The 9,914-nt window shown below is 35.9% G+C and overlaps 1 pseudogene; it reads right to left on the reverse strand.

The window, feature by feature from the left end:
• Positions 1 to 2,795: 2,795 nt before the first annotated feature.
• LOC100971918 (voltage-dependent anion-selective channel protein 2-like) lies at positions 2,796 to 5,127 on the reverse strand (annotated as a pseudogene).
• Between the last annotated feature and the right edge of the window lie 4,787 nt (positions 5,128 to 9,914).

Genomic DNA, 9,914 nt, shown 5'->3' on the forward strand with positions numbered 1-9,914 from the left:
TTTTTTGAGACGGAGTCTCCCTCTGTCCCCCTGGCTGGAGTGCAGTGGTGCGATCTCGGCTCACTGCAAGATCTGCCTCCTGGGTTCACGCCATTCTCCTGCCTCAGCCTCCAGAGTAGCTGGGACTACAGGCGCCCGCCACCACGCCCGGCTAATTTTTTATATTTTTAATACAGACGGGGTTTCACCGTGTTAGCCAGGATGGCCTCGATCTCCTGACCTCGTGATCCGCCCGCCTCGGCCTCCCAAAGTGCTGGGATTACAGGCGGGAGCCATCGTAAATTAATTCTTTAGTGACCACAGAACTTCATATGATTTCAATTTTCTTAAATTTATTGAGACTGGTCAATCTTTTGTTCAGGCACTTTATACCCTTGCTAATTTTCTGCCTTCTCTTTCTATCAACTACTGAAAGTGTTCATATTTTCAATTATAATATTGGATATGTGTAGCTCTTTTTCAATCTTTATCAGTTTTAAACCTCTGGTATTAGTGTATCCACATTTAGGTTTTTTTATGTATACTGATGAATTGATCCCTTCAAAATTATGAATATCATTCTCTTTAAAAAAATATTTAATTGAGCAAGATTGTAAATAAAGTGTACAGCACAATGATTATATGTGTATACCTTATATAATGATTACCACAATGAAATTAGTTAACACATCTATTACCATCCAAGCCGTACATTAGATTTGCTGAAATTGTTCATCTTATAAAGTTTGTATTTTTATAACATTTCTTGTTATAAACTCTACTTTGTCTTATATAAATATGAACACTCTAGCTTCTTTTTAAAAGTGTTTGCTTTGTGTATTTATTTTAATCCTTTTGCTTTTAACCTATATGTCTTTATATTTAAAATAGGTTTCTTCTAGATAATGTCTTAGGTATTGCTTTTTGATTCAATCTGACAAGCACTGCTTTTTCATTGTTTTTAATTGAGATGTTCAGACAATTTAAATGTATCATTATTTTCAGTATTGTTGTGTTTACATTTATGGTATTGCAGTTTTTTTCTACTTGTCTCGTCCATTCTTGTTCCTTTTTCTCTTTTCCCTTCTTTATTTTTGATTAATTAAGATTTTAAAATTTATTTTATTTTTACCATTAGTTTTACTTTTGTGTTTTTTATTGGATACGCTAAGGTTTATAATATACATCTTTACCTTGCAATAGTACTTTTCCAAATAATATTATACCAGTTCATGTATATAGTAAGAATCTTATAACAATATACTTCTATTTTCAAACTTTCCATCATTTCTACTATTTTTGGTGAAAATTTTATTTCTCTATATACTACAAACACCACAATATATTTTTAAAGCACACAATTAATTTTATAGATTAAAAAATGTTTACATTTACTCACTTTATTTCCATTTCCAGTGCTCTTCATTCACTTGTACAGATACAGATTTTTGTCTGTTTTTATTTTCCTTCTGTCTAAAGAATGTCATTTGACATTTTTTGTAGTGCAGTTCTATTGAGGGTTAATTCCCTCAGTGGTTGTTTTTATGAAAAAAAAAAGTATTAATTTCACCTCAGTTTTGAAAAAATTTTCACTGGGTAAGACTTGTAGGTTGGCAGTTTCTTTTTCTTCTGCAGTATTTTAAAGGTTTTTCTTTATTGTGTTAGTTTTAAGTACTTTCTGAGGAGTTTGCCGTAATTCTTATCTTTGTTCCTCAGTATGTAATGTGTCTTTTTTTCTTCTGACTGCTTTTAAGAGGTTAACTTTAGTAGTAATTTTCAGCAATGTAATTTTGTAATGTCTCAATGTGCTTTTCTTTAGTTTCATTCTGCTTGGGACTTGTCGGACTGCTTGGATCTGTAGTTTGATAATTTCTTAGCCTTTATTTCTTCAAAAATCTGTTTTTTATTCCTTCTAACTCTTCTCCTTTTGGTACTCCAATTATATGTAAGATAGACTATGCAATATTGTCTTACAGGTCACTTATTTTCTGTTCATTTTAGTTCCCAGACTTTTTCCTCTCTGTGCTTGCTTTATTTTGAATAATTTCTGTATAATGTCTTCAATTTCACTGACCTTCTTTTTCTGCAATGTATAATCAGCTATTAATCTTATCCCTAATCTCAGCTCACTGCAACCTCCACTTCCCAGATTCAAGCGACTCTTTGCCTCAGCCTCTTGAGTAGTTTGGATTACAGGTGCACACCACCATGTCCGGCTAATTTTTGCAGTTTTAGTAGAGACTGCTTGGCTCTACTAAAGCCAGGCTATTTCCAACTCCTGGCCTCAAATGATCCACCCACCTTGGTCTCCCAAAGTGATGAGATTACAGGCATGTAATCTCATGCCTTGGCCTAAATATCTTTATTTATTTATTTATTTATTTATTTGAGACAGAGTTTCACTCTGTCACCCAGGCTGGAGTGCAGTGGTGCGATCTCGGCTCACTGCAACCTCCCTCTCCTCGGTTCAAGGGATTCTCGTGCCTCAGCCTCCCAAGTAACTGGGACTGCAGGCACGTGCCACCATGTCTGGCTAATTTTTGTAATTTTTAGTAGAGACAGGGTTTCACTATGTTGGCCAGGCTGGTCTCAAACTCCTGGCCACACATGATCTGCCTGCTTTGGCCTCCCACAGTGCTGAGATTGCAGGCATGAGTCATCACCCCAGGCCTACATATCTTTAAATAATGTATATGTGACTGCACGACTGCAGCATTGGTATCCAGATAGATAATCAATTCATCTATAAACCAGCTATCAAGTAACTGTCTAAATATTTAAAATACAGTTCTTGTTTAGCTCATTCTTAGTTTTGATCACCTTTTTTTGTTGGGTGGTGGGGAGCCCTGCTGGTCACTTTGAAAATATACTAAGGTCAAATCTTCTGGTATCCTGAAGGTTTCTTTCAGCTGGACTAAGCTCCCAACTCCAGGCAAGCCCAAGTTTGTGGCCTCCCGCATTAGTGCTCTTTCTATCTACCAGAGTCGACAGTATTTGTTCGGCTCAGTGTCTGAGGGTAGCTCACTCCAGTTAACTAGAGTTGTTGACTTTTGCAGAAATAGAAGCAGTGGGATCCAACCGATATTTAGCTGCAATGCGAAAATGAGTGCAGTTGGTACCTGATGTCCAAGTACAATGCACTGAAGTGTCAAGATTTTCACATACTTTCTGATAAATTGATTCTCCATATTCTGTCCCATCATTGACATTAGTGTGTAGTTGAAAGTCTCCAGTCCTGTATAGCCCAGTGAGAAGTTATTCCTTGTCAGCTTTGATTTGACACTGTCAAAGGTCATCTGGTACCCTGCAAGCCAGCCTCATCACCAAAGACAGCCAAACCATGGATTTCAAGTCCTGAAAAATAAAAGTCAACATCACAACCAAAGTGTATACATTCTCCTTGTAACAGGACTTGATCTTATCACTTTTCTCTCCTGTGTTTGGTGAGAAGGTAGTATCTAATGTCAGTTTCAAACCTTGAAAAACCTGGTCTTTAACTGTGATTTCTGTTCCCAGAGTGTTCTGTTCCCAGAGTGTTCTACTTTTCTGTGAAAGTGAGATCATAATCACACCATTTATATTTGGTCTCCAACATCCCAGTAATTTTACCAGTGTCTGTATGAGATGAACCAGATGTTGAGAATTCCATGCCACTGCATGACTTTTTTTTTTTCACATCCAGTTTCACCAACCCTGAACCAAATCCTTTGTGGAAAGTATCTCTGACAGCTATGCCAAGGTCAGCATACGATGGAGGAATACATTGGCCACACTGAGGTCTGTTTGTAGGTCACCATGGTGAAGACTTGGGAAGAGATAATCTGGTGGTCTCCAGATGGGGGGTGCTCCCACTGCTGTGCTCACAGCTGAGGCCACTGGGTTTGCCTGCTGTTGGGTCACAGCTGCCTCGGCTGGAGGACAAAGTGGAGGCATATTTCCACTTGCAGCCTGAATGTTTTCAAAATGTAAAAATATTTTTGAGCTGTATTAGTCAGTGTTCTGCTTAGAAACAGAATCAGTAAGATAGATAGCAGTAAGATAGGTAGGTAGGTAGGTAGGTAGGTAGATAGATAGATAGATAGATAGATAGAAGACAAAATTAGCCAGCCGTGGTGGCTCACACCTGTAATCCCAGCACTTTGGGAGGCCAAGGTGGAAGGGTCATGAGGTCAGGAGTTAGAGACCAGCCTGACCAACATGGTGAAACTTCGTCTGTACTAAAAATACAAAAATTAGGTGGGTGTGGTGGCGGGCACCTGTAATCCCAGCTACTCAGGAGGCTGAGGCAGGAGAATCGCTTGAACCTGGGAGGTGGAGGTTGCAGTGAGCTGAGATCATGCCATTGCATTCCAGCCGGGGTGGCAGAGTGAGACTCCGTCTCAAAAAAAAAACAACAAAAAAAGAAAGAAATGTATTATGGAAATTGACTCACACAGTTATGGAGGTCAAGAAGTCCCACGATCTTTCATCTGCAACCCGGACAACTAGGAAAGTCATTGTTGTAATTCAGCTTGAGTTGGAGGGACTGATTATGTAAATCTTAGTCCAAGGCCAAATGGCTGAGAACCAGGGGCCTCCTTGGTATAAGTTCCATGCCCAAAGGCCTAAGAATCAGAAGCTCCGATGCCCTAGGGCAGCATAACCTGGATGTTCCACCTTAAGGAAAGAGAGCTAAATTCTTCCCTTCCTCTGCTTATTTTGTTCTATCTGGGCCCACAAAGTATTGGATGGTGCACATCCATATTGGTAGGGGCGGATATTCTCTACTTAGTCTACTGATTCAAATGAGAAGCTCTTCAAGAAACACCCTCACAGACACACCAGAAATAATATTTTACCAGCTATCTGGGTATCCCTTAACCCAGTCAAGTTGACTTATAAAATTAACCATCACGTTAGCCTTATTTCTAGTCGTAAATTATTGGTAAATATTTGTTGAATGAACAAATGTCATATTCTTTTCCAACAACAATAGCTATGTTTCTAATAATAATTGTTACCGAGTGTTTAGTAAGTACCAAACTCTAGACTACGTTTTTATGATTGAACCTCATTTAGTTCTCACAGCTAATTGTGATGGAAAAAATGATAAGGAAACTGAGGCTTAGAAACATGAAGTAACTTGCCTGAAGTTAAACAACTGATCAGAAGATTGACCCAGAGAGCTTGTCTCCAGAATCCAGTCTGAATCACAATCTACTGTGCCTTTATTTTAGCCACTTATGAACAAATAAATTTAGTAACCCTCTTGGCTAACTATCTGGCACACATGGTTTGGTTGTATACGATTGAAAATTTTTTTTGCACAGATATCACTTTTCATTAGAATTGTTGTAGTGATTAGCATGCTTATATTTTCCCAAATGTGCCATCTCTCATCTCAAATTCTAAAGTCAATGAGTTGTCTTTAGGAGAAAGAACTGGTTTATATCTTTTAGGCTCAATTCTTGGAGTGATAAATCCTGCTAATGCTCATCTTCTTTCCAGTTAGTAAGGTCTGGGTCCTTGCACTTTTTTGGATTATCTTTTTAAATGTAATAGAAAAGAAGTAGCTTTGGGCTTCATGCAGTATGTTCCTGAATTGTGATGCAGTTGTCTGTAGTAAGGATATCAATAACTGTGGAAGTGGCGTTTCCCTCTAACCTCCTGGGAACAACATTTTTCACTGTGTGGGTTTGTCTGTGATGGAGAGAGCTGCAACAAAAACTGTGGTTGCCACCATTTTTACATAGGATGGAGGGATAGATACTTTTCATTGCGATTCAAAATAAGTAATTTCTGGCAGAAATAAAAAGGATTCTCTTGCTGTACTTATTCCATAGCTAGTGATTAATATTAATATTACACCTCCATAACCAGAGGCCTTTACTGTGCATGACATTGGCAATGATACATCCTAAAAAAATTTGGGAAGTATGATGATGCTTGAGATATGCCATGTTTTCCTTTTTTACTTTCTAATTTTCTGCTTTCCTCTCTCCTTTTCTTTGTGGGCTGTGTGTGTGTGTGTTTGTGTGTGTGTGTGTGTACACTTTGGTGTGTCTCTTAACAAAGTCTTTTCATCTGAAGCTCCCTGATATATCTGGAATTTGTCCACCCCTCTCTGCCTCTGTTTTCTCTCGTAGCTTCTATCATTCCCAGCGTGAACTATAACCTCCTAACTGGTGTCTTCACTTGTGTTCTGTTTCCCTATTGTTGATTCACCGCATATCATTTAAAAGATGTTTTACAAATGAAAATCTGAGCATTCCTGTTGCTTAAAAATATTTGGTGGCTACCTCAAATCCTTAATATTTCTAATCTTCATGATTATGTTCCTGAAAATACTATCTAGCCGCATTCATTTACTAGATCATTAGATTTTGTGTGTTTTTGGCTGTCATCATAGTAAGATATTTGTGTCATCAGTACATATACACACACATACACACACGTGCCTAAAACAAAAGTTTCACAAAAATACCTACCTTTTCTACACACACATATCCATGTACCTATGTGACATAGATGTATAATATATGTGTGAATATTTAGTATATATTACTCCCCATTACATGGGACCAGGAAATATGTTTGTCCTATTGGGGTACTTATGGCCAACATTTTGAATTTTGCCCAGTACAGAATAGGTACTCAGGATATATTTGTTTTTAAGAACCCATAAGCTAAAATAATCTTTACAAAAGAATGCTATGTTAAGAAGCCATAAGCTAAAATAATCTTCATAAAAGAATGCTATATAAGTGTTTCACCCTCAGGAGTTTCCAATAAAATAGTTTTTTGTAGGAAAAGCAAAGCTAAGAAAATATTCTCTATTTCTATTTATTGATGTGATTTTATGTGTTAACTAAATGTCACACTTATAATAATTTTCCTTTGAAATCAATAATAGTAGTTATTTCAGTGATAGAGTTTCACATATTGCAGATTTTAATATATACCATACAAATGTAGGAAAACAAACCACATTAAAAAATGTATGTGTTGCTTTGTTTAAGGTAGAACATTACATTCATTTTGTTCTGATATGTTTGGCTTTAGGCAGAGATATATTTTCATTTACTAGACAAGATTCATCATTGTAGAATCCATTAACTAGGCACTGAGTACCTAAAAGCTTTAGGTGTTTAGAGGATGTTTGGAAAACTGATGAAATGGGAATCTGAGCTGCACAGGTAGGATCCATTTAATTTGGGGCATGCAGGAGTCAGCCTTAAGGGAGATTCATTACGATGGTTAATAAAACCATCTAGCATATGTAGTTGGTGTGGGATTGCATTGATAAACTTCATTTCTAGAGTATTTGAGCTGGCTATTGAGCCTTTCAGCTTTCAATGTTGGATAAAATTTATATTAGCCTCAAGCATTAAAACCAAGTAGTTTCATGTGTTTACTATTTGTTGGTCTTTATACAGTCCAACTTTATACCAGGATTTGAATAAGGCAAAAGTGCATAATTTAATCTTCAGAGATATCAACATATATCAGGTATCGTGATTGATAGATTTCCTAAAGTCATCTATTATTTGCTTTTCTTAATATCAACTGTGGTTATTGTCTCTTCTAAAATTATTTAAAAGAAGAATAGGATTATTTCTTAGTGCTTTTTTATAATTAAAAAAACAAAAGGAAAATAGACTCAAAAATTGATAGTAGTTGGGGTCCAATCTTTGCATTTTTCTATTAAACTCTTGAACTCATATGGATAACATGTTCTTCTTACAATTACTTACTAGTTAGGAATTGACTAAGCTGCAATGAAGAGATTTTTAAATTATGGAAATTTGAAAGAATTCTTGAAAACAGTTATTTTAACAATTATCCTAGTAAATTGAAATAATTTATAGCATGCTTGTCTATTTCCTGCCCAGCCTTTAAACTTTTCATTTGCAGTAATGGTATTATTTTTCTTTCTCAGCAAGATATGGAGATGATAATTGTTTATTCCAGCCACGATCTTTATATTTGTGATCCTTCCCTGACCAGCTGTGCTAGAGTATGTTGTCAGTGCTATCCTGGGAATCATGTAAAAGACTTGGTCACTTAATGTCAGGAGGTGATCTTGGATAAAGTCACTTAGAAAAAGGACAGGGCAACTCCTAATCTTAAGAAAAAACAGATGAATAAGAGTATAATATATACTCAGTATATAACAGCTGCCTTTTCTCTCAATCTTGCCAGCATTTGATATATATATATATATTTGGTCTTTTTGGTAGCCATTCTATTTGTAGTTCTCTGATGATTAGAAACATTGAGCATTTTTTTCATATACCTCTTGGTCATCTTTATGTCCTCTTTTGAGAAATGTGCACTCAGACCCTTTGCCCACTTTGTAGTAGGATTATTTGTTTATTTTTTGCTGTTGAATTATTTGAGTTCCTTGTATATTCTTGATATTAGTCCCTTGATGGACACATAGTTTGCAAATATTTTCTCCCATCCTACAGATAGTGTAATGCCTCCAGCTATATTCTTCTTGCTTAGGATTGCTTTGGCTGTTCAGGGTATTTTGTAGTTACGTACACATTTTAGGATTGTTTTTTCCATTTCTGTGAAGAGCATTATTGGTATTTTAATAGGAATTGAATTGAACCTGCAGATTGCTTTGGGTAGTATTGTCATTTTCATGGTATTAATTATTGTGGTCCATAATCATGGGCTATCTTTCCATTTGTTTGTGTCCTCTTCAATCACTTTAATCAGTGTTTTCTACTTTTTTTGATAGCGGTCTCTCACCTCCTTGGATAAATGTATTCCTAGGTATTTTTTTTTTGGTAGCTATTATAAATGAGATTGCTTTCCAGATTCTTTTTCAGCTGGTTTATTATTGGTTTTAAGGAATCCTATTGATTTTTATATTTTGATTTTGTATCCTACAATTGTACTGATTTTGTTATCAGTTTTAAGGGGTTTTGGTGCAGTTTTCAGGTTTTTCTAGATATAAGATCATGTTGCCTGCAAAGAGGGACACTTTGACTTCCTCTTTTCCAGTTTGGATTCTTTTTATTTTTCTCTTGCTTGATTGCTCTGTCTAGGACTTTCAGTACTATGCTAAACAGGAGTAGTTAAAGTGTGCATTCTTATCTTGTTTCCAGTTCTTGAGGAAAGGCTTTCAGCTTTTTCCTATTCAGTGTAATGTTAGCTATGGGTTTTATCATATACGGCCTTTATTGTGTTGAGATATTTTCCTTCTGTGCTTAATTTGTTGAAGGTTTTTATTAGGAAGGTATGTTTAATTTTATCAAATGCTTTTTCCTGCATCTATTGAGATGATCAGATAGTTCTTGTCCTTTATTCTATTGATTTGATGTATCAGATTTGTCAACGTGCCTATGTTGAATCATCCTTGCATCTGTGGGATAAATTCCATTAGATTTTGGCACATTATCTTTTTAACATGTTGTAAGATTTAGTTTGCTAGTATTTTGTTGAGGATTTTTGCATCAATATTCATCAGGGATATTGGCCTGTGATTTTCTTTTGTTGTTGTTGTTGTTGTGTCTTTGTCTGGTTTTGTTTTCAGGCTAATACTGGCCTTATAGAGTGAGTTAGAAAGAATTCCCTCTTTTTAATTTTTTGGAATAGTTTTAGAAGAATTGGAGTTAGTTTTTCTTCAAATGTTTGGAAGAATTCAGCAATAAAGCCATCAGTCATGGGCTTTTCTTTGTTAGGAGACTCTTTATTACTTATTCAATCTTGTTACTAATTAATGGTTTGTTCAGGTTTTCTATTTCTTCCTGGTTCAATATTGGTAGGTTGTATGTGTTCAGGAACATATCCATTTCCTCTAGGTTTTCCAATCTGTTGCCATATAGTTGTTCATAATAATCTCGAATAATCTTTCTTATTTCTGTGGTATCAGTTGTAATGTATTTTTTGTTTCTGATCTTATTTTATATTCTTTCTCTTTTCTTAATCTAGCTAGCAGTTTA

Source organism: Pan paniscus, chromosome 22 (genome assembly GCF_029289425.2).
Source record: "Pan paniscus chromosome 22, NHGRI_mPanPan1-v2.0_pri, whole genome shotgun sequence".
Taxonomy (NCBI): Eukaryota; Metazoa; Chordata; class Mammalia; order Primates; family Hominidae; genus Pan; species Pan paniscus.